The 15,096-nt window shown below is 45.6% G+C and overlaps 1 long non-coding RNA gene across 1 annotated transcript; it reads right to left on the bottom strand.

The window, feature by feature from the left end:
- Window positions 1–334: 334 nt before the first annotated feature.
- LOC142014141 (uncharacterized) lies at window positions 335–15,019 on the bottom strand. Its single transcript, XR_012645875.1, has 4 exons — window positions 14,976–15,019; window positions 13,923–13,979; window positions 2,933–3,029; window positions 335–2,566 (listed from the first exon to the last, which is right to left on the bottom strand). It is a non-coding gene; the product is annotated as an uncharacterized LOC142014141 (long non-coding RNA).
- Between the last annotated feature and the right edge of the window lie 77 nt (window positions 15,020–15,096).

A 15,096-nucleotide genomic window follows, 5' to 3' on the forward strand; every position in this document is an offset into this window, starting at 1 on the left:
TCCCACTTCCAATGACCTTGCAGCTGGTCTGTGTAAGTTCCTTGTACTGTCTCTGGGGTCCCGTACAGCGTAGAGCATGTTGGCACTTAATGTAACTAATATCCTGCCTCTTTGACAAGAGGAATTAACTCCCCCTTTATCTTGACAGGTGCTGCATCACCACCCCTAGGTTTGTGTCTCACTCTCTGCTGAAGCACTAACAAAATGAAATGCTTGCTCAGGGAGTCAATAATGGACCTGGATACAGAAATTTTCACCTCTTGGTCATAGGCGCAGCTATAGGACAATGCAATAGTAACCAGCAGCGTTTATTACACAGATAACGTATGTGCTATTGAGCTGGTCTCGGCTTTTGTGAGGTGGACACATCCCCTATCATCACATTTGAGAGTAAAGCAGAGTAATTAACTTGTCTGTATGGCCCCTTTTTGTCTCAAGAGATGGGGGCTAGTGGCAACGGTGAGGGTCTATGGGCAGTGTTGACTCTGCAGCTTCTCTCATGGTTTTTCTGTCCAATATTGGATTTGCACAGTCGACTGCAATAACCATGTCAGTCTGTCTGAATTCTTGAGTCTCAGAGTTTTTCCTTCTAAGACAGTGTTCTTTTGCATGGCTTGCACATCTACTATCGAAAGATGCTGTGCCCTATCATAGCAATCGTTGCCAGGTATTTTGATCTGATGATGTAGATTCCCAGGATTTTGGATGCTGAATTTTTTTTTCATGGTGTTTTTGCATGTATCCTTGAATCTTAACTTTGATCTTCCTCTTGTTCTCAACCCATGTGACAGTTCACCAAAGAGGATTTCTTTGGGAAGATGTTTGTCACCCATTCTTCTCCCATGACCAAGCCAATGTAGTCTTCTGCTGTTGAGGATCACTATGAGGCTGGGTATGCCAGATCGTGACAGGACACCTGTATTTGAAACTTTATCTTGACAGTTGATATGCATAATTCTGCGGAGGCAGTGAAGATGGAAGCTGTTCAGTTTTTTCTCCTGGTTCGAGTAGGTGGTCCATGTCTCAGAACCATATAGCAGGATACTCAATACACATGCCTGGTAGATTAGCATCTCTGTTTTCACTGTCAGTTTAGATTGTTCCATGCACATTTCATAGGTCTGCCAAAAATAGTAGCTGCCTTCACGATTCTGATGTTCAGTTCTTCATCCATAGACAGGTTTGTGGTGACAGTAGATCCAAGGTAACAACTGTTGCATTAACTTGTAGAAATAAGAATAATCTTTTAGTTAATTTCATTGCTTTGTTTCCCCATATGGAAAAGAACCTTAGAATTTCATAGGGAAGATACAGACACAGTTCCATGGAAATGACCATAGTGGATCAGACCAATGACCCATCTAGCAAAATATCCTGTTTTCTGATAGTGGCCAATGCCAGCTGCTCCGGAGGGAATGAACAGAACAGTGCAAATTTCAAGTGATTGATTCGCCTCTGTCCTCAAGTCCCAGCTTCTGGCAGTCAGAGGTTTAGGGACCCTCAGCACGAGGGCTTGTGTCGCTGATCATCTTGGTTCACAGCCATCGATGGAAGAACCCTCCATGAAGGTATCTAGTTCTTTGATCCCAGTTATGTTTTTGGCCCTCCCAACATCCTCTGGTGACAAGCTCTACAAATTGACTCTATTGTGTGAAGAAATACTTCTGGTTTGTTCTAAACTGCTGCCTAATAATTTCAGTGGCAGACCCCTGGTTCTTGCGCTAGGGGAAGAGGTAGATAATCCCTTTCTGCATGCCATTAAAGATTTTATAGCCTGCTATCCTATCCCTATTTTAGTCCTCTTGTTTCGAAGCTGAGCAGCCCGTCTTTTTATTGTCTCCTCATACAGAAGCTGCTCCATACCCGCAATGACTTCTGTTATCTCTCCTCCACAACTCTTCCAAATTACCTATAAACAAAAAAAAAAAAATCTTGCAGGGGGGCAAACAAATCTGCATGTAGTATTGAAGGTGTGGGCGTACGTGGCATTATGATAGTCATGGTCTTATTATCCATGCCTTTCCTAATGGTTTCTGTTACCTTTTTGGGTAGCTGCTGTACATTGAGAGGAACTCTAAGAACCTACAGAATTCAGTAGAGAAGGATACCCTTTCACTGCGTGCTGTTAGCCTTCCTGTGGAATGCTAGAGCAGGGACACGGTACTCTTTTAAATTCTATGCCAGTTCCATAACCCTTTAGAAAGGCTATCCCGATTCAGACTCCAGAATTTCTACTGAATTCTATAAGAGTTGTGACTTTTTGCTGTTTCACTGAATGCATTATTAGAAATTACTTGTAAGAGTTCTTCAGATCATTCACCAAGTGACGCAGGAAGGCTTTAGGCAGCTGTTTGAAGTCACCATTTGAGATACCAGGTGAGTTAGTTCAGTCTGATGGGATGGCTCAGTTTTCTGAGCACATAAGCTCTAAGAATGGGGTTTCAGCTTCCATGCCTCTTGTTTTACAAATTGTACTGGCACCATTCTGAGAGCTACATCGCTGTCATTTGGTACTTCTGCTAGCAGTCGCATGGAAGTCAATCATAGCAGTAATATTTAGGGTATCCTGTAAAATACACAGTAGGATGTTATCTTCAGTAGTTGTCAGGCAGCAAACATAACACTGCAAAGCCACATGGGCCATTTCTGAACTCCGTGCTTTAGAGACTATCTGATGCATCAGCAACAATATGAGCGACACAATATTTGTAATACAATTGATGCAGAGAGACTTTAATTCAATGGGAGTTACTTTAAATTTACACTGGCCTGCATGCAATATGCAAAGTGTGGGTATACCATGGATTTATATAATGGCAGCATGTTATTCACTGTCTTATTAACTATCCCTTTCCCAATGGCCAAAATGGGCAATTTTTGTCACAGTGAAAACTTTGTTTTAAGCCACAAGTTGTTATGGCATTTTCTTTACCTGGTAGATTAACCTGACATGTAGCTTCCATGAGTCGTACTCTCCCCATCTGGAAAAACAGGAGCTCCCTGAAAAGTGGACGCTGGAGTTGAACTGCCTGAGGAAAATACATGTAAAAGAAAAGATGGTCAAGGCTCAAGTCAAGAAAAGGAAAACTTATTCTACATCCAAGCCTGCAATGGGTGAGAATCATAGGACCTGAGCAATGGCTGTAGTTCTCCCTAAAAGATAGGGGCAGAGAGAGTAGGAAGTGGGTTGTAGCAATAAGAAGAATGGCATGAAAAGAAAAAGGTATGCAACTTCATAGTGGGTGGCACTTTGAATAATGATTTTTAAGTGCCTGATAGAAATCTAACTTTCCTCCTCCCTTCTTTCACTCAGGTCCTAAAATTCCTTATTCAGCTAGAAAGCAGTGCTTAAGTTCAGCTTTAGGAATGGATGTTTTGCATTTGCTCTAAAAGATGCACCTAATTAAAATGTGTCATACTTATAAAACACACTGTAAAGAATCAAGTATTGGAGGGGTAGCCGTGTTAGTCTGGATCTGTAACAGCAACGAAGGGTCCTGTGGCACCTTATAGACTAACAGAAAAGTTTTGAGCATGAGCTTTCATGAGCACAGACTCACTTCATCAGATGCTGGTCTTCGAAATCCACAGGGCCAGGTATAAATAAGCCAGAGCAAGGGTGGGGATAACAAGGTTAGCTCAGTCAGCAAGGGTGAGGCTTACTACCAGCAGTGGATCTGGAGGTGTGAACACCAAGGGAGGGGAAGCTGCTTCTGTATTTAGCCAGCCATTCGCAGTCTCTGTTTAAGCCAGAGCTGAGGGCGTCGAATTTGCAGATGAATTGTAGCTCAGAAATTTCTCTTTGGAGTCTGGTCTTGAAATTTCTTTGCTGTAGGATAGCTACTTTTAAGTCTGCTACTGTGTGGCCTGGGAGACTGAAGTGCTCTCCTATGGGTTTTTGTATATTGCCATTTCTGATATCTGATTTGTGTGCTCTGGCTTATTTATACCTGGCCCTGCAGATTTCCAAGACCAGCATCTGATGAAGTGAGTCTGTGCTCACGAAAGCTCATGCTCAAAACTTTTCTGTTAGTCTGTAAGGTGCCACAGGACCCTTCGTTGCTGTTACAGATCCAGACTAACATGGCTGCCCCTCCGGTACTTGACACCATGCAAGGCACTGCATTTAGCCGTGTGGAATGGAAGTCTATCAGCCTCACAAGGAAGCTTGCACAAACTCAGACATCATTTTTCTCTCCAAATGCAAACGAATGGACATCATACCAAATGGACTAAAGGTGAAAAATCCCTTGCAATCTACATACTGCACAGACTACAGTGAGAGATGATGCCATACACTCTTGAAGAAACTGAGGAACCACCTAATCAGCACCCTGTACAACAAACAGGAGAACATCAAAAAAGAGCTCTCAAATCTGGAGTCTTTCATAAAAAACCAACCTTGAACACAAACTTCCACACCGCTGAACTTCACTAAAAATAAGAAAGGAGATTTACATTAGACACTTCACTACTCTACAGAGGAAAAAGGACTGCAAGCTGTCTAAACTCCTGCCTGCCACACAGAGCCACAGCAGTTGTACCACTAACTCAGCCAGCAATATCGTCAATCTGTCCAGCTACACGCTCAGCTCAGCAGAAGAGTCTGCTCTTTCTCAGGGACTCTCTCTTTTTGCCCCACCACCCGCACAAACATAATACAGTTCTGCGGTGATCTGGAAGCCTACTTTCGCCGTCTCAGACTCAGAGAATACTTTCAACACAACACTGACCAGCACACTGTTACACAGACACCCTCCCAGCAGCACAAGAAGAATAACTCCACGTGGACCCCTCCTGAGGGTAGAAATAACAGTCTGGACCTATATATAGAATGCTTCCGCCGACGCGCACAGGCAGAAATTGTGGAGAGACAGCATCGTTTGCCTCACAACCTCAGTCGTGCAGAACGCAATGCCATCCACAGCCTCAGAAACAACCCTGACATTATAATCAAAGAGGCAGATAAAGGAGGAGCTACTGTCATCGTGAACAGGTCTGACTACCAGAAGGAGGCTTCCAGACAACTCTCCGATACCAAATTTTACAGACTACTTTCCTCAAATCCCACCGAGGAATACACTAAGAAACTACACCATCTGCTCAGGACACTCCCTACACAAGCACAAGAACAGATTTATACCAACACACCTCTAGAGCCCCGTCTGGGGCTATTCTACCTACTACCCAAGATCCACAAACCTGGAAATCCTGGATGCCCCATCATCTCAGGCACTGGCACTCTCACTGAAGGACTGTCTGGTTATGTGGACTCTGTCCTCAGACCCTATGCCACCAGCACTCCTAGCTATCTCTGAGACACCACTGACTTCCTGAGAAAACTGCAAGACATTGATGACCTACCAGAAAACACTATCCTAGCCACCATGGATGTAGAGGCTCTCTATACCAACATCCCACACAAAGATGGAATAAATGCTGTCCGGAACAGCATCCCTGATGATGCTACAGCACATCTGATGCCTGAGCTCTGTAACTTTATCCTCACACACAACTATTTCAGATTTGGCGATGACATATACCTTCAAATCAGTGGCACAGCTATGGGTACCTGCATGGCCCCTCAATATGCCAATATTTTCATGGCTGACCTGGAACAGTGCTTCCTTAGCTCTCGTCCACTAACACCCCGTCTCTACTTATGCTACATTGATGACATCTTCATCATCTGGACCCACGGGAAGGAGACTCTGGAGGAATTCCACCGGGACTTCAACAACTTTCACCCCAACATCAACCTCAGCCTGGAACAGTCCACACAGGAGATCCACTTCCTGGACACCACGGTGCTAATACACAATGGCCACATCAATACCACCCTGTACTGTAAACCTACTGACCACTACCCCTACCTTCATGCCTCCAGCTTCCATCCCAGACACACCACACGATCCATTGTCTACAGCCAAGCACTAAGATATAACCGCATTTGCTCCAACCCCTCCGACAGAGACAAACACCTACAGGATCTCTACCAAGCATTCTTGAAACTGCAATACCCAACTGAGGAAGTGAAAAAGCAGATCAACAGAGCCAGACGTGTGCCACGAAGCCTCTTACTACAGGACAAGCCCAAGAGAGAAACCAACAGAACACCACTAGCCATCACCTACAGTCCTCAGCTAAAACCTCTACAGCGCATCATCAGGGATTTACAACTCATCCTGGACAACGATCCCCCACTTTCACAGGCCTTGGGAGGCAGACCAGTCCTTGCCCACAGACAACCTGCCAACCTGAAGCAAATCCTGACCAGCAACTGTACACCGCACCACAGTCACTCTAACTCAGGGACCCATCCATGCAACAAACCTCATTGCCAGCTCTGCCCACATATCTACACCAGCAATACCATTACAGGACCTAACCACATCAGCCACGCCATCGTGGGTTCATTCAGCTGCACATCTACCAATATAATTTATGCCATCATGTGCCAGCAATGCCCCTCTGCTATATACATCGGACAAACTGGACAGTCTCTATGTAAAAGAATAAATGCAAACAAATCAGATATCAGAAATGGCAATATACAAAAACCTGTAGGAGAGCACTTCAATCTCCCAGGCCACACAGTAGCAGACTTAAAAGTAGCTATCCTACAGCAAAGAAATTTCAGGACCAGACTCCAAAGAGAAATTTCTGAGCTGCAATTCATCTGCAAATTCGATGCCCTCAGCTCTGGCTTAAACAGAGACTGCGAATGGCTGGCTAAATACAGAAGCAGCTTCCCCTCCCTTGGTGTTCACACCTCCAGATCAACTGCTGGTAGTAAGCTTCACCCTTGCTGACTGAGCTAACCTTGTTATCCCCACCCTTGCTCTGGCTTATTTATACCTGGCCCTGCAGATTTCCAAGACCAGCATCTGATGAAGTGAGTCTGTGCTCACGAAAGCTCATGCTCAAAACTTTTCTGTTTAATCTATAAGGTGCCACAGGACCCTTCATTGCTGTAAAGAATCAGGCATTACTGCTGTTCTCACAAGCCCTCTGCTGGCCAGTTTGGGGTTTGGCCGGCAAAATCCATGCAGCCACTACAGCAGATGTGGGGAACTTGATTTGGCTCAGGGGCCACTGACCCATAGACAAATCAGTCAGGGCTGATTCGTGACGTTCCAGCTCTGGGAGGCAGGGGAGGAGCAGGGACAGTGTGAATCAGTGAACTCGGAGGTGCGGGGCTCTGGTGTTCCAGTGTGCAAGAGGCACATGGGGGTTGGGGGCAGCTGGGGGTCTGCAGGCAGCACATGGCACCCTAGTGAGCTGCAGGTTGTCCACCACTGGCCTAAAGACTCCAGTCCTTTCATGTTGGGCGCCACAGAATCGTGAAATGAAGAAGTGATCCTGTGACAGAGGCCCATTGGTGGTTCACTACACGACCACCAGCTTTTGTCAGGCCAGAGATATTCACTATGCCCAACAGGCAGTTTATGTAACTTGTAACCAAACAGCAGCATGTAATAGATCACTGCAAAACTAACAGCTCTCTAATCATTATTATTCTCTCATAATGTGTGTGTAGCAGACCACAATGGACTTTATAGCTATGTGCTGGCAACAGGTGTCTATGTTGGCTATGTCTACACCACAGTGGTCGGTTGACAGAAGTTACTGTCAGAAGAGATCTTCTGACAAAATTTGTGTCGACAGATCACATCTCCACCCAAAAGTGGATCGAAAAAGCAATCTGGTCTGTCAACAAAGAGTGGCCAGAGTGCCTGGCCACTCTCTTGACAGAATGGCCAGCCTGAAGCTCAGAAAACAGGGCTGCCCAGTGAACTGGAGGGCCCCCCCCCAGAGCGTCCACACAGCATTTTTGTCAACAGACTCTGTCGACCAAGGTGTTATGCCTTGTGGCAAAGAGGCAGGAGGCTGTTGATGAAAGTGCCAAGTCCTGTCGACTGCATGTTGACAGAATGCATTTTTAGTGTAGATACTCCATGGGTTTTGCTGACAAAACTCTCTAGTGTAGATGTAGCTGTTTGTGCTTAAACCAGGCATGGCAGAAGGAGTTAATAAACAAATTTTCTCCAAAGGAAAGAGGCCAATACTGTTGCCAAACTCAGTGGGCTATTCCTTTTAATTGGAGATTACAAGAAGATCATTTGCATTGTGAAAATCACCAGCGAGGAGAACAGTTTTGAGCATGAGCTTTCGTGAGCAAAACAAAACTTTTCTGTTAGTCTATAAGGTGCCACAGGACCCTTCGTTGCTGTTACAGATCTAGACTAACATGGCTACCCCTCTGATACAGTGAGGAGAAGACAGCCTAGTGTCCGTGCCCAGTAGGGAAAAGGAACTTTTTATCTGGAGATATATTTCAAAGAGTGACTGGACTAGAAAGAAAGGGGAACCAAACCCTGGCATTATCCTTTACGTGAGAAGACAAGGAAAACCCATACCTTGGACTTGGTGGGGATCCTGACTGAGAGGTGCTGCAAAAGGAAGAATAAGGAAGAAACCACCGGGAACAAAGACAGCAGCCTGTTAAGTCTGATCCTAGCTGTGAGCAAGAGTAGATTGTCTGTTAGCTCCAGACAAGGTAACAGATTGTTGTTTGTCTCTTTAAAGGAGAAGGGAATTTAATTACTTTGGAGAGTGTCCAAGGGCAGGATGGTGTACATATGCCAGTATATATGTGTGCCAGCTGTGCGTGTCTGGGCTTGCCAAGAAAGTGGTAACACAACTGCTCCCTAGTCTGGGATGATCCCCAAAACATCGCAGTTCCTACCCCAAATAGTTTGCAATCTAAGCACAAGATGATAAATGAAAGTGGTAGAGGATCACAATGAGAGAATAAGAATAAAACTCACTTGGGGTCTGCTCTCTAAAGGCAGTGGGATCTTGCCTAAGTATGAGCTGGCTGGGAACTGAAGATCTAAAGTCATCCTATGTATATGAATATTGTACTAATGTGCGCTAAATACATGGGGGGGGCTTAGAGAAGTGAGTTTTCCCCTCAGACCCCCTGGACATTGTTATCCCTATAACAACAACTATAATTGTAGGTTGAATCCAAAGTGTGAATATAGCTATTGGACTAGGTAATTTTCTTAATATTAACTGAGTGATATTTGACTCCTACACAGTTACTGTCTTCAGTGTTAAATGAGTGTAATTTAGATTTCATATCCAAGTAGGAAGTCCATCAGTTTCTGATGGAAGCAGCTCTCTTAAAATTGAGAATGAGATTGTGCGAAAGAAAGCATTACCGTGGGATGTGCTGCTACGAATGCAGCACTGGGCCATGTTCCTCTACCTTCAGTAGCACAAAGGGGATCCCAAGAAGCCTAAAGCAGGCAGTGAAATCTGACTTTATAACAATTATAAAGCATCTTCAGATGACATGGGGTTTGGTTATTCGGTTGCCATCTATTGGAAAGCTCTGGCATTGCCTTCTAGTCTATTAAATGGATTTTTCTACATCCCTGTAGAAACAGTGGCTTGATTGTCTCTTAACAGTCTTTTCATTGTGCCTCTTTTACTCTTCATTCATATTACATCAATTGCATATGCATGCCTCACTTAGAGTCCTGGCCTTCCACCACATTAGGAGCAAAGTAACTTGATCCAGTTATGGCAGGAGAAGGTCTGGCTTGAAGTAGATGGTCTGGCTTGAAGCCTTTATGCTCACTGGCCCAGTGTGAAGAAGTCCCTGGCAGATGAAGTGGAAGAAGAGTAATAGGGTGTACCCAAGATCTGTGGAGCCTGTAACAGTGGCAGCTGTGCCTGCAGAGCTAGGATCATCTACTCAGCTGTAGGGAGCGGTACAAGCTAAATGACTGAAGTACAAGGGGGAAGATATCAAAACATGCTGTCAGCATATCTGATGAAATTACAGCTGCAAGGAATGCCTCTAACAGTCGAAGAATGAATCAATATTCCTACATTAAAAGAGGGAGCAATGGCTCGTTCCCTCTGGTTTTAATAAAATGTAAGAACTATGTACAAGAGCAGTGGAGGAGAAAAGACTCCAGTGGTCAAATTACTTCCTGGTGTAACTGGAATGAGACCAATGTTGTTGCAGACTCCTGAAATGTACCCTAGATTCCAAACACAGTCCTGTAACTCAATTAAGATTTACATTAAGGCCATTCTCAATATTTCTAAGGAAACGCTATAGCAGGAAGGGCTGGGTTTTCAAGAAATGCAAACAGGAATATTACAATGGTTTTGCCATTTTGTGGCTTTTATCAAAATGGTAAAGAGAACTCTGCTTTAACTAACCAAGGGAGGGACACTTATAGAAAGATAACACCATATGCCTGTGGTCTGGAAAATGTCAGTTTTCAGCCAGATGCTAAGAGGGAACACTGGTACATGTGCTGCTGAAACTAAATTTAATGTCCTTTTTCTGAGGATGTATGTTTACATAATGTTAACTAACTTAATACCCAAAACTAGAGAAAATTCGGAGTGACTGCTATAGTTAATTTATCGTGGGAAGACATTCTGCCGGCAGTAAATTCAAGTTCTGTGTGGCAGGGTTTAAGTGAAATGAGAGGGGGAAAAAATAGGTTTCTTTCTGGCATTCTCCATGGTGATATGAGTTCTCACAACCTGATTTGAAAGAGCTGAAGAAAAGTTTGAATCTTCAAGTATTTATTAGGCATAAATTGGGAGTTAATAAAAAGACACTGATGATGGTGATATTTGGTTGCCAAGTATGATCATTTTCCGTGGGAGCGGTAGATTCTCAGGTGGCTGAGAAGGTCTATCCTTGAAACACAGGTTCATTTACAGTGATGACAGATGCTTGCAAGTATGACAGGAGGCTGCTGACCAGGAGTGAAAGCCAGTCTCTCCTTCCTCCTGCGCCTTTTGTCCTCCTCGGTTTGTTGGCATGCAAATTTAAAATGCAGAGGACTACCTACTGTACTTCTCTATATATTGAGCAATCCTGGGTAAGTATCTCCCACGTGTCAATGTCAATATTGTTTGTCTTTAACTTAACCTTCAGCAAGTCCTTATGTTTCTATGTTATGGTACCTTCTTTCAGCTGAGAGAACAGGACCTGTTTTGGGAGGTGATGGTCTGGCATCTGGACAGTGTGACCAGGTTAGCAGAGTTACTGATGGATGGTTGCTGCCTCGATACTGGAGGTCTTTGCTTTTTCCAGAACACTAATGTAGGTGTGTCTGTCTCTGTCTTCTCATTCACTCTTTGGGATCTTGTGGAGGCAGCATTGGTGATGCCTTTCAAAGACTTTCAGGTGATGACTGTAGGTTATCCAGTGTCAGACCAATACAACAAAGTTGGGAGAAAAATGGCTTGATAAAGAACAAGAAGTCCTGCGGCACCTTATAGACTAAGATATTTTGGAGCATAAGCTTTCGTGGGCAAAGAAGCTTGGTGTCTCTTTGACTGCTGTGAACTTCAAAAATCCTGTGCTGTATACAAGCAAAGGCTGCACTGGCACAGCTCAGATGGTGTTGGATTTCTGCCTTAGATGTGAGATGGCTTCCAGGAGGGAGGGAAATGGTCAACATTCTCCAGTACTTCTCCATTGATTTTAATAGCTGGAGTGTGTGGTACCTTATTTGGAAGGTGCTGATGGAGCACTTTAGAATTCTTGATGTTGAGCATAAGACCAAGACGTGTAAGAATCAACAAGCATGATCAGGATACACAACAGAGGTGATGGGAAATCTCTCTCTTAGCTTTCAGCCTTACTGTTTTACAGTACTGAGAAGTCAACATCACACTTCTCTTAGCAGTGGTGTACAATAGGATTTTCACAATTGCCCAGGCTCTCCCCTCCCCCTGCCAGTAGAGCCAGGCACCAGCCCCATCCCACAATGCCAGGCACCCTCCCCACACACGCACACTGCCGGTGACTCACCAGAGCCACTGCAACCCTGAAACCAGCAGGACCCATAACTGGAGACCACACTGGGCGCCACGGGCCTTGTGGCTGGAGACCACGCCAGGTCCGTGGCTGGAGACCACACAGGTGTCACAGGCCTTGCGGCTGAAGAGTGCTCCGGACCCACGGCTGGCTGCGCAGCTGGAGCGGCACTAGCTGCTCCAGACCATGGCTGGTGCTGCCCCTGCCACCACATGCTTTATCCACAAATTGGTGGGGCACATGCATGGAGTGGGTGGAGGGCAGGCCCCGCTGCGGTGTCCCATGCACCACGCATTGTGAACAGGAGGCACATTGGACACCGCCGCCTTAAAGCAAACCAGCATTACGCCTCCACTTAGACACCCCATTCAAATCAAGTTCTACTAGTCCCAAAAGAGTGGACGCTTTACCTCCCAGCTCAACAAATATTTCAGACCTTACCCCAAATTTATGCTTACAGCCAATTCTTTCTTACTCAACTAAAGTTTATTTTAAGAAAGTCAAGAGAGAAAATTGGTTAAACAAGATCAGCACCCATACAGACATGAGTTCTAGATCAGATTCATAGTGTAAAGGGTGAGCTTTGTAATTGCCAAAGCAGCTGTGCACAGTTAGCCTAAAGGTTATAGTCAACTGTCCAGTATTGCAGGATGGACCCAAGCAGGCTCATGCCAGGGCGGGGGGGGTGGTGGTTTCAAATCTTGCAACTCAGACTCTCCCTCGCCCCCCCCCGATGAAACATAAGCAAATCTGAGAGAAAAAGGATTTTTATACAGTTTTCCAGAAGCCTGCTGACCATTCAGTGCTGGATGAACACTAGACAGCCATGAAGACTTCCAAACAGACCTATCTCTCAAGCATCTCTGGCAATTGGTAATTTGAAGTGTACAGCAAATCATCTGTGAACAATGAATAATTCCTCACAGATGATTTGCTGTATGCTTCAAAGACAGATGAATACAGCATAGACAGGAATCATTTGATTTACATTCTTATCTTCCAACAATATAGATGTAAACACATACAAACACACACACCTTCTACCAGTCTGATGCTAAAGGTTGAATTTGGGCCATTTATCCTGCAAGATGCGTAATACTTTTCTTGGCCATCAGTCACAGGAGGGCAGTATTCTGCTACTTCCTTGATTAAGGAAGCCTGGTTCTAAGACCTCACGATGAACCATTTGGTGGGTGGGATGACTAGGTCCAGACAAAGGGGGAAGAAGGCACTATCCAGCTGGAGAAAAACAAAGAGCTGAAGGCAGAGTCCTGATCACAACTCCTCAGCTGATGCTGATTTTTAGAGCACTGTTTTCCTTTTTGTTTTGGAAACTAACACTGGAAGAGGTAGGACTCTAGCATGCCCTTGCCAGCAGGCTAAGGCAGCATGGCCCTAGGTTGATGGGGGTCGCACCCAACAGTTTGGGATCTGCAACAGTGAAGTTGGGCCTGATGGAGCACAAGCAGGTGCAACCTAAACAACCTGGTTACATCTTGGTAAAGAATGTGGGTGCTGATCCAGCCCCTGAAGAAGGGAGCAGGTCAGGAATGTAAACAAAAAACAAGCAATGCATCCCCAGGAGAGTGGACCACTGTTCCCTCTATGTTTTTTAACTTCCAGGGGCAGAATAGATTGTTATGTGCACCACCAGAAAAAACACATGCTGCTCACTGTGGGTGTCTGTGGGTGCTCTGCTAATGAGCTGGGCAGCACCTGAATCTCTGAAAATGTTTGAAAAAGTAGCAGTGGCAGCATGGTGGCAACTTGAGCAATGGCCAAGCATATTGGCTCTGTACTTGATCAAAATGGTGCATGTAGCCAACTGAGAGTTACATCCAGTGACATTGTGAATATATGCAGGAACAAAAGAGGCCATTTTGGGTATCTTGGAGTAGCAGGGTGAGCCCCAAATACGGATATATACCAGGTATCTTACACAAGATGTATAAGATGTAATCAAATGTTGTTATATTTAGAATGACCAAGTTGAATATAAATACAGGTGTAAAATAGCTAATCAGTAGGAGGGACTGGGCAAGGTATCCCCACATACCTTGTTCACAGCAACTGGAAGCGGAACTGTTTATTCCAGCAGCTGCAGTGGGGGCACCTGAACACATAGGGAAAGAACAAGGTCACAACCTCCTGTCCGGTAATTGTAAGACTGCTTATGGTTGAAATGAATGGCTACGTCTACATGACAAGTATCAGAGGGGTAGCCGTGTTAGTCTGGATCTGTAGCAGCAACGAAGGGTCCTGTGGCAGAGTATGTGGCTGAGCATCTGAAGAAGTGAGTTAACTCACGAAAGCTCATGCTCTAAACTTTTCTGTTAGTCTATAAGGTGCCACAGGACCCTTCGTTGCGTCTACATGACAATGATTTTTCCAAAGAAGCCTTTCTGGAAGATCTCTTCTGAAAGAACTTCTTTTGAAAGAGTGAGTCTACACACAAAAAAGCAGAGCGAAAGCATGATCTGCTCTTTGGAAAGAGAGTGTCTACACACCCTCTAGCTCTGTCAAAAGAAGGGGCCAGGGATGAAAAAAGCAGGCCCCACGAGGACTGCTCTTTCAAAAAAAAAAGAGCCTGGGGAGGGTCTACACACCATTTTTGTTCAAAAGAGGATTTCAAAAGGGAGCACCACGTTCTTGATTTACTTTTGAAAGAACGTTTTTTGTGTGTGGAGACTCGGTGGGCTCTTTCGAAGGAGCCCCCTTCCCTTCGAAAGAACGGGGGGGTGGAGACGCCGCCCCTGAGGCCTGCTCTGTCGAAAAAAGGACCCGGGGAGCATCTACACGCACTTTTTTTTCAAAAGTAGCTTTCGAAAGAAGGCTCTGTGCCTGAGCTGGGAGCAGCAGCAGAGCCACGCCCCCCGCAGCCTGTCCCCCAACTTCCTCTCCTCCCACCCCCTCTGCGCTGCCCGTAGCCCCCCATCCCCTTCCTCAATGCCTGTGCCCCTCACACCGCCGCCTCCGCTCCCCCTCTATCTGTGCCCCTCCCCCCCATCTGTGCCTCTCACACCCTCCCCTTCCTGCTGCCTCCCCCAACCCTCCTCCCCTCCACCTCTGTCACTCTCCCTGAGCCCCTCCCCCGCCTCCGCCTTCGCACCGCTTCTCCGCGGCCGGCCTGTGTCCGCCAGCAGCGCCGTCAATAAAGCTGGTTGACTGCGACGCCTCGCTCTGTGTTGCCCGCCCGCTGGCGTCACTCCCTCTGCGGGCAGCCCATTGGC

This window comes from Carettochelys insculpta, chromosome 6 (genome assembly GCF_033958435.1).
Source record: "Carettochelys insculpta isolate YL-2023 chromosome 6, ASM3395843v1, whole genome shotgun sequence".
NCBI classification, from domain to species: domain Eukaryota; kingdom Metazoa; phylum Chordata; order Testudines; family Carettochelyidae; genus Carettochelys; species Carettochelys insculpta.